Source organism: Parasteatoda tepidariorum, chromosome 7 (genome assembly GCF_043381705.1).
Source record: "Parasteatoda tepidariorum isolate YZ-2023 chromosome 7, CAS_Ptep_4.0, whole genome shotgun sequence".
In the NCBI taxonomy this organism is placed as follows: domain Eukaryota; kingdom Metazoa; phylum Arthropoda; class Arachnida; order Araneae; family Theridiidae; genus Parasteatoda; species Parasteatoda tepidariorum.
In genome coordinates this window covers 37,768,789-37,782,353 of record NC_092210.1, presented here as the reverse complement: position 1 = coordinate 37,782,353, position 13,565 = coordinate 37,768,789, and the positions used below count along the sequence as shown (strand labels likewise).

The window sequence follows — 13,565 nt, the reverse complement described above, 5'->3', positions numbered from 1 at the left end:
TAAATACATTTAGAGAGTATAATAATATTATATTTATGTAAAAATCGTTTTATCTGAATAAATGGTTCAAATTTATCTGAGTATGTCAGAAAGAGTATGTCACATTTAACGTATGTCACAAACGAAAAATTTCATGTTCACGATTTTTTCTTGCCTTTTTAGGGTGTAAAAAAGAAGAAAATTCATGTAGAAATAGTGTGCCCCCCCAAAAAATTTTTAATTTTTCTTTGGCCGCCTAATTGACGTTTATTTGTAGAATTGCTCATATAACATTAAGAGGCCTCTGTGCTCGTCATCTTGGAATTTAAGCTTAATTTTTGATTTGAGTTTTCGTAATATTTTTTGACCTTAACAAAAGTTAGATGATATAGCATAATTAGACAGCACAAAACCATTCAAAAAAGGTAAAAAATAAAGGGTTCGTAAAATATCGTAAATAAAGGGATAATTTTTAAAACTTCTATGACTTTTTACTCAAAAGTTTAAAGCAAATGAAATGATGAGATTTATGCTTTTGAGCAAGTAATTTAAAACTGCACGTTGATCGGTTTGCTTTTGCAGTTTAAATTGATGTAAAGACGTTAGAAACGTGATATGGACGTAATATGGAAGACGTTAAAAATTTCCTTTAACGTAACTGTATAAAAATAATGTTCATGGTAGCTGTTTACAGGTTTGTGGCACTGGTTTTTAAAACTATAATTATCACCACATATTTAGTAAAAATACAAAACTAAAATTAAATTTAACCGAATAAGTGACTTTTATGATAAAATTCTAAATCTAAACAGTTATCAAATTTTATAACTTATTATAAAACAATATTTTACCAAAATCATTATCAAAGTGCTGCACTAAAAACTATCGAGGCTTTTGGTGTTCCCATAGAACCAGATGATATATGGTAAAATTTGCCATATTCTGGTAGTTTTGACGATTTGTGTCATAAAATACAATATTTGTGTAAGTTTAATTTAAAACTATTTAATAGAGCACACATTTAAATTCAGCATTTATTGTACTTAATCCATTGAAATATTAATATTTCAGTATAGTATTAGAAGATTTTAAATGTCAATAAAAATTAGGAACTTTAATTTTAAAAAAATAATGAAGATCTAAAAATAAAGCAATTCTAACCGTTTAGCATTTTCTGACAGTTACAATTTGAATAAAAATTTACAAATTAATGTAAATTTAAAAATAGTATAGTATATGTATAAAATAAACATATCCATTAAATTAAATAAACAGGTAGAGAGAGAAATTTGAATAAAAAAGAAAATAAATAAAAAAATAATAATATCCAGAACAATGTTTCAACATCAGCGTAAATTCACATTGTTTTATATTGTAAACAATGTAAAGGTAGTTTTCTCAATACATTTCTGAAATATATTTTTGGATTTTATTTATTAATTCCATAAATCTATATAGTATTATGCTTCCATAATTTTATACAAAATTTGTAGTGTAATGTTCTACAGAGTTATAATATAAATAATAAACAGTTTTGATTAGTTTAAAACTAGTAAATTAATTATTTTCGATTATTTGACCTAAATATTTTAAGGGAGAAAAATGTTTATGTGTAGAAATGTTTTCCGTAGAAATTTCCAGACATTGTTTTTAACTTCATACAAGTTGTTTTTTAAAATAAAATATTTCAAAACGAAATTATACAGAATAACATAGTCGGGGAGATCAGTAACATTAGATTCTAACAGTTGTCAGTAAAGAAGGCAACCCGGGTTTAATTTTTTCAATGAATTCCACTAAATACAAATTCAATTTTTCCAATTTAAACTAACGGCAGATAAGTATATGGGACAGTTAGGTATAACTTTAATTCTTTAATGCATATATTGTAGCGTAATATTTCAACATAAATGTGAATGATTAAAAAATTGTAAGATAATTTTTTAATCATTGAAAACTAAATTATATAGAACTAAATTTTAAAACTAAATTATATAGAATAACATATTTAGTGAAATACCTCCCTAAGAGTAAAAAATGCAACCCAGGTTAAATTTTTTTATCAACTTAATGATTTCGGATAAACACAGATTAAATTTATCCAATTGAAACTTTCGGCAGAGAAGTATATGAACCATTTAGCTATTACTTTAATTCTTTAATACCTATTTAGAAACGTAATATTTTAATATGTATGGGAAAGACTAACAAATTGTACGATTATTCAGATGGAGGTTTAGGCTCTAATGAACACATTTGGTTTGAATTGACTTTAAAGCAATAAATACCTTTTTCCAGTTAAGCTATATCTAAATGTATTTCAGTTTTAATGTTTATTTTTAACGAAAGAAATACAACTGGATTGATTAAACAATGTTTTGCTCTCTTTTGAAGTTACGAATACATTGCTTGATGTAACAATTAGTAAAATGAAGGAGAAATAAAAAATTATCAAGATCATTTTAAGTCATATAGATTCCTTAGAATCAGCAATTTTCTATCTTAGAGTTAAAAAAAAGAAATTACAATTAATCGTTTTCACCTACTATTAATAGATAGTAAAAGTACTAGAAAATTACGAGTACTTACTTACATATTTAATTCAATAAATTAATACATACAAAAGCGCCATTATACTATATAATTCATATAGAATACTTATATGAGCAAATAAGTATTCTTTAACACTAACTATTGAGAAAAAATTATTACAATGTTTGTGCAAACAATTTTTGCTAAGGAGATCTTTTTACACACCGTATTGTTCTTGAAAAAACTTGTAAAATTCAAAGAAACTACCGCACAATACATAATGACTGTGTTTTTTACTACTCATTTATGAGTCTTTAGTTTTTATGTAAAGAGTATAATTTGGAAAGATGCCACATCAAATGGTTCAATGAATCTCATTCTTGCTGCGTAGGGTCAAATGAGTATTTAATTTAGAGGTCAGAGAAAACAAGACGAAGAAAAATTTGGTGCGTTTTTACTTTCACTGACATTGAATGAACTCATAAACAATCTGTATAATTCAGTAATAAACTATTTTTATTTTCATACGACACTAAAACGAGTTAAAATCTTTATAATTCCAGTTTAAAAAAAGAGTCAGTCCATAAATGACGTTATACTTATTTTCAGCATCTTTGACCCCTCCTCGCCTTTGACGCAATGTGTCAAACTTCATAATACCCCTAGCTCTACTAGTTATATGCCAGGCTATATTTTAGTGCAGTAAATGGGTAAAAATCTTTATAATTATGTATAAAAGTAATGGGAAATCCATAAATGATATCATATTTTTTACATCATCTTTAACCCCTCCTCGCATTTGTCACAAAATGCCACAATTGACAATATCCCCTAGCTCTCCTTGTTACATTGTCGTGATATATTATACTGCTGTAAAACGGAAAAAAAGCGTATTTCAAAGTAATGGACCGTCTATAAATGATATTACATTAATATTATAATAATGTCAATATCTTTGACCTCTTCCTTGCTCATGTCACAATATACCCCACTTCACTATTTCCCCTAGTACTCCTTGTCACATGTCACGCTTTATTACGCTATCATATTCTTGCAGTTCAGTTAAAAGCACTACGTTATCTATCGTATTTCAAAATTTATTTTTATGCTTAATGTCTTATTGAAGTTTACGAACATAAAGATAATTATGAATATATGTGTACTTATTTTGAGTTAAATTCATAAAAATAATGTAAAAACATTTAATTTACTCACTTTAAATATTTCATTCGAACCATTATGCATTTATATCATAATTCTTATAATCCCTCCCACTAGAACTTCAAGTTAAACAAAATGTATTATATCTCACTTTTTCTGTCTTGTGTTCTTAAGTCACACTTCTTGCTAAGCTTTTTAATAAAACTTTTAGCTACTCAAAAGATATGTCATATTTCTTGCTACTCCTTACTATAACTTCTAGTTACCCCCTCTCACAAGCGTGACATTTTTTGTACAAGGTAACTAAATGAGAAATTAATTATATTTTTTTCTGAACTGCAAAATCAACAGTGGTAATGTATTATGCTTATTTATTTATTTTTGTACAGATGTTTATAAAAATTATTTTTTTCGTATTACTAGTAAAAAACAAAATAGAATGTTTAATTGTTTGTCTTTGGGTTTTATATTTTAAAAGAGATTAAACATGTCACCATATATTTATCTGTATAAAGACCATCTATCAAGAAAATGAAAACAAAAGATGAAATCATATGGAAGAAAATAAAAAGAATTGCTTTGAATCTAATTAACAAATTAATCTAATTAATCAAATATATATCTATCTATCTATATATATCTATCTATCTATCTATCTATATATATATATATATATATATATAAANTGTATATATATATATATATTTATTATGCTTGTACTTTCACATAGATGTAAAAATACAATTGTTAAGTGTAGAAATATATCCTAATGAATATGTTATTAAAGTTATTGTTGTAATGTACAGTACGCAAAAAAAATCTGATTATAACTTTTGATCTAGTGATCGGATCCTCACGTTCTAAGATTCAATCTTAATGGTTCGAGGAAGTGACTTCAAATATGTTAATTAATTAGTGTAGATGATATTTTAAGATGTGAAATTGGACACAAAAATATATTCTCTATGAATCAAGATATCTTTTATTCGACTGCTTTGGATTTCTGACTCCCAAAATATAGGTCAGGATGGACCCCCAAATTTGGTCAGGAGAGCGATCCAAAATTTGGGCTCTTTAGTGATAATTTTACTTTTCGCCTTAATATCTCGTGAATTTTTTAAGCGAATTGAAAATAAATTCGTATAAAATTAGTCGTATATTTAAAACTTAGTTTCTCAGAGACCATTCGTTAGATATCGACAAAATTTTGTATATTGCCATACTGAATTACATTCTTCAAAAAGATGTAAGAAATCGCGTATCTTAAAATTCAAAATTAACTCGACGATTGTTAAATAAATAAAAAAAAATAATAAATATATGCTGAAAGTTATTTTTTGCAAGGAAATATCTTTGTATAAACGAATTTTATAATTGAGTGCAACATTTTTTCAATACTCTTAGAAACTTCTGGGGACGTGGCAAAATTCGCGAAAATTAAAATTTACATAAGGGGTTTAAATTTTGGACCTTTCTTCTGACCAAACCGTTTGGAACTATTTTTCCCAGATTGCGGTTATTTTTTTTGGGGGGGGGGGATCAAAAATCTGAATCCGTCGAAAAAAATAGAATTTTATTCATATAAAGTACTTTTTTGCATTTGATTTCGTATGTGCATTATTTCCTTGGCTAGTTTTATTCCATTTGATACAATCAAAAAAAGTTTCAGATATTTAAAATAGCTTTTTGATTATTTGTTACACAATTTAATGTTTTCTTTTAAAATAATTTTGAATAATTCTTAAAGCATGTAAAATATTTAATTTATCTCCTCTATTGACTATCTTTTCATAAATTTCTACAATAATTTGGTAAAACGAATGCCATCAAAAATTATTGCAAATGAAACTGGATTCCAATAATATTTATTCTAATTATTATTTTATTTTCAAAAATTTTCAGCTCCTAAAATTAAATTAATTTATCAAGTCTAAGTCTGAAGTTGAATCTAAATTTTCTAAGTAGATTGTTTAATAAATGGATTACTATTAGTTTTCAGTATGATTAAAAAATTCAGGTATCATTTAAAAATGGTGTAATGAAGAAAAAACCTTTATTGCTAAAAGAATTATAGCATTATGATATTTTGACGTTGTGTGACTAATGCAATAACATTAAATGCAATAGCAATGCAATTAAATTAAATGTTTGTTTATTTAACTGTTTTGTAATAGTTTAATTACTACTTATAAATTTTTAATAGAGCTTTTATGCATAAACGTGAAAAATTCAAGAAATTTTTCTTCTTTTTCAATGTCATTATTCCTTAGGAACATTTTTAATTGACCAAAAGTCAGTGTTTATTGACTTGAAGAAAATATTAATTACAACTTTCAGTTTTTAAACCAGCATCTTATATTTTTTTAGCAAATATTTTTAATTCAATTAATACGATTATATAATTATGAATTTGAGAAATATTTTTTTATCAGAAGAAAAGTTATTGTTTTCATAAATATTTTAGAAAAAGAACTATTAGAAATTTGGTATATATAAGGTGCCCAGCCGTCCTCAAATCTTGAAGGCAGGTTTCGAATTTCAATAGCTGTCCTCAAAAACTTTCACATTTTTCGAGGACAGAAAATGGCCTCAAATCTTATATGCTCTCAAATGCCTTCGAATTTGTCCGGAAACATGTCGTTGTTTTTTATATGTAAAATATTTAAAAAAAATCACTAATGCTCAAGTTTTTTTTGTTGCTATAATTTTGTCTTACGGAGAATACAAGCGAAAAGCTAAAAAGTACCAAGATAAAACTAACTTACAGAATTTATTTACCAGTCTGGAAATAATTTAAGTAAAAAAGAACTAATAAGCATGTGCTCTTTTCATTTTACTGGAGTTAAACAATTGCAAAATATCATATGATGCATCAAAATTGCTACGTAATGAGATCAAGTTTGATGAAAATTCTGCATTTGATATTAATTTTTAAAAAATGAAAACTTAATTGCTTGTATACATTCATAATTTCCATAAATATAAAGATGTTCTCGAATCGTAAAATGTTTCGAGAACGCTCCATCGATTTGTCCTTAAATCATGGTTTAGAAATCTGGTCACCTCAGGTTATAAATAATTATGTTACCCCTAATCAAATTTAATATTTTCTTCAGACAATAATAAAATATATCGAAATGGGGCATTTTGAAGAATAATTAAAGAAATTTAATTCTAAAAAACACTATAAACAATGTGTTAATTAAAGAAATTAAACATTTAAAATTAACAATAATGACAATTTCTAGTAATAATTACCAATATCAGCAGTAATTGATTAAAATATTTCCATGTGTATAGAGAAGTCCGGTTAAGCGTGACACGGTCAAATTGAAAGAAGTTCAATCACAGAGGATTAACTCTTTGAATGACGAAAAGTAATAAGTTGAACAAGTCTCGAAGAAAGTTGCATAAAAAAAGTTATGATCAAAACAGGTTTGGCGAGATGAGAAAAGAAATCGCCAATTTCAAGCGTTTTCCTTGATATGAAGAGATGGTTTATATGAATTGATGACACTGGCTCAATTTCAATTACTCAATGTAGCGTTTTCAAGTGTAAAAATTTCGCCATTGTTCTTTTGGAGAAGAAATTATTTCCTTGATTTGACTGGTTATTAACTAGCACTGAAAAAAAATTGAATTTAAATTTAACAATGAGGATAAAAATTATTTTTTTCAGTTTTATAATCATAATGTTTAAATACATTTTTTAAGAATATTTATTTCAAAGGATGAAAACTTTTATTTTCAAAGAAGTTTCGTTTTAAAAAAATCAATTAATTTAATGCATTTCATTAAAAAAAAATCCGCAAATGATAACCTAAAATAATAACTTAATTAATTAATTTAAAGTAGTACTTTTAATTTTTCTTAAATCACGAAAACTTAAGTTTTTTTGTGGATCTCTTATAAAAGTAAAGCAATATTGTTGTCAGAAAATTTTACATTCCATTATGTATTAAATAACAAAAATGAAACAAATGAGGTATTAATTCGTAGTTTTGTCCTTAATCAGAGGATGGTATTTTACTAATAAAGGGCAAAACTACACAAATTGATTTTGAAGACTCTCTTCTCTCCGGCAAAAAACATTTAAAAAAATTGTTAACAAGTTAATTATTTTAAAAATTATTATTTTTTAATTCCTAAGGAATGATAAAAAAGTCACATTTCATCGAAATTGAAACAGGAAATAAATTAAACGTGCAAAATTAGTTTTGATTATGGGGAAAGATAGTTAACATAGATTCTGTTTTTTTGACGTTTTGTTTGATAACGTTTGATACTGTTTCGTTGACGCAGTTAACGTTGATTCTGTTGACCCTTAATTCTGTTTTGTCTTTCCTTTATTGAACGTTTAATCAGTAAAATGCAGAGATGCCAACTGCTCCAGACACGCCAAAATAATTAAAAAACGGTAAATAACTACAAACTAAATTTTGAAAATATTTGACTATTTTTGCTTGCTTTTTAAAAGGTATAGCATGGTAGCAAAGTTTAGTTTTTAAAGGTATAGCAAAGGTATATATACTATAAAGTGGTGAATTATATAAGCCTACGAATTACTTAGAAATAGTGGTGGATAGAAATCTACTAAATTGAATGTTATTAAATCAAGAATGACAATTGATAAACTACCACTTTAAAATATTTATTTGCTGTCCGGAGCAAGTTGGTATCTCTAAAAATGTGAAAAACAGAATATTTTTTAAAATTTAGTTTTCAATATCAGCTTTTATGAGTAAAAAAATATTGATTTGTAATTTTTTGCATTTGTCAACGGTTTGTATTTAGTGCTCCATGAAATTGCTGTCTCACTGCATATTTTTGTAAACCTATTACGTATTTTATTATTTTTTTGTGTTTTTATATCAAATATGATTATTAAAGAAAACTACACTGAGAAAAAAGGATGTTCAAAACTATCAGAATATGGTAAAATTTACATTGTTTCTCCCTATTGGAACACTAAAAATCCCCATTAAAATGAAAAGAATTGGGTAATTTTTATCGAAGCGCTTTGGTAGTGAGTTTGGTAAAATTAACAATAAAATATATTCATCCAATTTGGTAAATGTGGTAAAATTTGGTAATTTTATCATGATACAAACCATGCATGGCATACAAGCCACTTATTAGGTCAAATTTTTTTTTCAGTTTTTACTAAATGTGTGGTAATAAGAACTATAATTTTGAGAAACAGAATTTCCGGTAAACCGTTACCATATGAGCGAAACAATTACTAAATTAATGGTTTAAATACCGTATATGTTGGCTTTAATAACCAGGTCTAAGTTTTTTTTACCAGAAGTATCGTTACCTAACAACACGATAATTTTACCTGAATATTTTTCACCGTGTGAGAAAATTATGTTTAGAAGTAAAAACTGTTGAAAATTATTGAAAATTTTTTCGATCTTAATTTAATATACGAAAAGTTAAAAATAATTAAAACTCACTCATGAAGTCACTTATATGGTAAAGGTTTACCAGTTTAGTCCCTATTACGACAGATTAAGTAAAAAATGCAAAACTGAAACGTGCATTTTTTTACCATGTTTTTATACTATGCTCAGAAAAAGCATGATTAAATTACCAAATTTTACTATATTTGCAAAATTTTATTACACATGTAAAACCATATTTTATAGGTAATTTTACCAACAAAATTATCAAAGCGATTCTGTAAAAATTTCCCCCGCTTTTTGGTGTGCCCATAAAGTCAGAAATACGGTAAATTTTACCATATTCTGGTAGTGTTGATCTCACTTTTTTCTGAGTGCAGATTCAGTTTCTTTAATCCTTTTAAAGGAACTTAAAATTTAATCTAAAAACACTTCATTCTGCTTTGATCAGTGTTGGTTGAATAAATAAAGTAAAGAGCTTAAATTCACAACAATTTCCTGAAAACAGAATTTGATACGATATAAAGCAGGCAGGAAAAAAAAAAACGAAATGAGGAGATTTCTAAGTTTTCAAGGTCTTTTGTAATCTAATGACGGATGTTTCTTGCAACAAGCTCTTTTCCTTTTTATTTTATTATTCTTAGATTTTTAGTCCCTATGGTTGCTAACTGAAATTTGTGAGGTCGTTTGTTTATAAAAATAAGATGAATCGTGCTAACAATTTCTTGTATTTTTTTTGTTGGTTCAAATAAATTTAATTAAGTGGACAAGAATTTTTTAGCTTTCAATCTCAAATTTGATAACAGCCTACAAGGAACGTTAATTAAAAAAAAAAAAAAGAAAAAAAAAAAAACTACAGCCGATTTATATTCTACGCAGGTTTTTATTCTTTTGAAATTATAAATTCTAGTTCAATATAAATTTCAAATTATATGGTTCATGCTACTAAAAATTCCTATGCATGTTAAAACTATTTGGATAAAGAACCATAATTATTAATGGAAAACAATAAGAAAGGGCTTATGAGTAGACTGTATAGGGTTATAACAGTCTATAAATCACCAATGAAATTTTAATAAATTACTATTGAGGATTTTAGCAATTTGTTGAATAAAAGAATATCGATAGTGAAATTCTTTTTGGTTCTATCAACTATGTCACAGTTTCTTAGACTGTGAGGCACGATCTTAATTTAGTTCACGGGACATGCAACAAGTGTTGCCAAAAATTTTAACAATTTTAATATTTGCATCATTTATACTAAAACTTTTGCAATTACCAAGCATTTTTAAATAAGGCATCTGACAATAGATAAAGAACTATACAAACAAATAAAACACGAAAACGAAGTATCACTACAGTTTTCGACGTTTTTCTTTTCCGCAATAGAAACCTTCTTGATTTGCTCTTTGCTCTTTTAAATGGACAGAGTGTAGTTAATGATTTAATTCAGCAAAGTAATTTAATTTATTTTTCTTAGTGTATAATTTTTTAAGTTTTCTACTTATTTAAGATGTTTGCATTATTCTATGTCTTAAAAATAAAGTTAATGACTTATAACTGCTATCATACATTACAGTTATACGTGACGAAACTGACAGTTTTTCTCACGCATGTATCGGATTTGCTCAATGCTTATGAGTTCCCACAAAATGTTTGTAAATATTATGGGGTTCCCACACCAAAATGTTTAAAAAACTCTGAACCAAATCAACTAGATATTTTACTTTTGCCATAAAATCTGTCTTATAAAATTTAAAAATCTAGTTAGTTACTACAGTGCATGTGACGCTATGAGTGCTCCGTGTGCAAATTTCAGAAACCCTGAATTTGATCAACTAAGTTGATATTTTATTTTTGCTAAAAAAGTGTCTTATAAAATTTATATGTAAAATATATAATTATCACAGAACTAGTAACACTCAGTGTGCTCTATGAGCAAATTAAAATTTAAAAAAACCCTGAACTAGATCAATTAAGTAAATATACTTTCTTCAAAAAACTGTCAGATCAAATTTAAAAATATAGTAATTACAGTGTAAATGACTAGTGATATATGGGAAAACTAAAAGTTTAAGTAACTCAAAATAAAATCAAACAATCATTTTGATAAAAGTGATAACAAAATTGATGAGTATTGAGCATTAAAATGTAAATTTTGCAAATTTTAAACTTGTTTTCCCTTTAATTTTAGGCACTCATTTATTTTTTCCATAATATAGTAATTATTTTTTCTTTAAATGAGGAGAGTTAGATAAGGAAATAAATTTTTGTAGGCAAATGAAAAAATTGTTTTGATGAAGCTTTATTTTATTATGTACAGAGTAAAAATATTATCAAAACTACCAGAATATGGAAAAATTTACCGTGTTTTTGGCTCAATGGAAACAAAAAAAGTTAGGTTTACCAAAAAGTTTTTAGTGTACCGAAGCGCGTTGGTGAAGATTTTGATAAAATTAACAATTCAGTTTAATGGGTAAGACTTGGTAATTTAATCATGATACCTTGGAGCATAGCATAAAAACCATCAATTCAGTTAAATTAAATTTTTAAATTTGTATTTTTTTAACTAAATGTGTCGTAATAAGAAAAGAACTGTAATTTTAAAAACCGGAATTTCCGATAAATCACTACCAAGTGAACGGAAAAAATTACCTAATGAATGGCTTAAATATCGTATATTGAGTTTTTGATAACCAGAATCGTGTTTTTTTCTAACCAAATTTGTCGAAACATTAATAAAATGCTACGTTGAAACTTGTTTCAGCTAAAGTTAACCCACATTGAGTGAGAACTTTGACTTTTATGCATGTAGATACTCCTATTTTTTAAATTCCGATAAAGCACGGTCGCAAAAGTATATAAAAGAGAAGGAAATTTTATTAAATAAATCTCTAGGTAATAGTGAAAGAAAATCGAAAAAATGATAGCACTTTAAGTTGTAGCCTTGGAATTACAAGGAAAAATTTAATAGAAAGTTTTTATGGCGGCTACCTTTCCTGCTTTTTAGAGGAAAACTCTTTCGCGTCTTGTGATACTCAAACACGATATATTTTATTAGTTTTCAACAGTTGTTGAAAAAAAAAATTAAACAATTACTACAGTGTCTCAAATTGAATGATTTGTCAAGGTAAAATTAAATATCTGCCCATAAATATGATATGATTGAATGGATTGATTTCACATTTACACATGATTGATTACGCTCATTTTACATGATCGACACGTGAACAAACACCGTAATAATGCTTAAAAAGACAATTAACAAATACGTATTCAACAAATAAACAAGAACACAATTTTTCAGTACCATAGTAGAGTTACACGGAGAAAAAAATATGGAAAAATTATCGTACCGTATGGTAAAAACACTTATGGTAAAAAACAAAGAAGCATAATACTGGTTAGTAAAACCAAAATGTACAATGATTAAACCATTCATTCGGTGATTTACCTGTTCATATGCCAACGGGTTACTGGAAATTCTGGTTTTCGAAATATAATAGTCCTTATTGATACACATTTAGTAAAAAAACAAACAAATCTAAAAATTAAGTTTAACCGAATAAATGTTTTAGGGTGCTGTGCCCATGTTCGAGAGTTCGTGGGTTCGAACCCTGCCGGCCGTAGACTCCCCGTGTAGTAAAGTGACTGATGCACGTTAAATCTGTCGAGTCGCCAAAGTCCTCCATGTTCCCATAACAAATCAATACCAATGAATGGATGTATGAATGGATCCACCCCATAAACGGGTGCGACGTATCGTGTGGCACAAGTCGAATTCTTGGCNTTTCAGTACCATAGTAGAGTTACACGGAGAAAAAAATATGGAAAAATTATCGTACCGTATGGTAAAAACACTTATGGTAAAAAACAAAGAAGCATAATACTGGTTAGTAAAACCAAAATGTACAATGATTAAACCATTCATTCGGTGATTTACCTGTTCATATGCCAACGGGTTACTGGAAATTCTGGTTTTCGAAATATAATAGTCCTTATTGATACACATTTAGTAAAAAAACAAACAAATCTAAAAATTAAGTTTAACCGAATAAATGTTTTAGGGTGCTGTGCCCATGTTCGAGAGTTCGTGGGTTCGAACCCTGCCGGCCGTAGACTCCCCGTGTAGTAAAGTGACTGATGCACGTTAAATCTGTCGAGTCGCCAAAGTCCTCCATGTTCCCATAACAAATCAATACCAATGAATGGATGTATGAATGGATCCACGCCATAAACGGGTGCGACGTATGGTGCGGCAGAAGTCGAATTCTTGGCCATAGGTGGCGCCACTGGAAAACAAGAACAATTGCACCCCCTCTGCCTAAACAGGCATATGCTATGCTCAAAGGAAGCATGATAAAATTACCAAATTCTACTACATGTATCAAATTTTATCACATATTATAAAACTATATTTTATTGTTAATTTTACGAAAATCATTACCAAAGTACATCGACAAAATTACCAAACTTTTAGGTGTTCTC

At 27.3% G+C, this 13,565-nt stretch overlaps 1 protein-coding gene across 2 annotated transcripts in view; it reads right to left on the bottom strand.

The window, feature by feature from the left end:
• The window catches only part of LOC107455631 (uncharacterized), a 38,964-nt gene that overhangs the window by 18,046 nt on the left and 7,353 nt on the right, over positions 1-13,565 (bottom strand). Inside the window, exon 1 of one of the 2 annotated variants that reach the window (XM_016073266.3) lies at positions 6,931-7,296. The exons of the other annotated variant lie outside the window; for it this stretch is intronic. The gene's annotated coding sequence lies outside the window, so the exon portion shown is untranslated. Of the gene's footprint in view, positions 1-6,930; positions 7,297-13,565 lie in introns of those variants that run through there. 2 annotated transcript variants of the gene reach the window in all.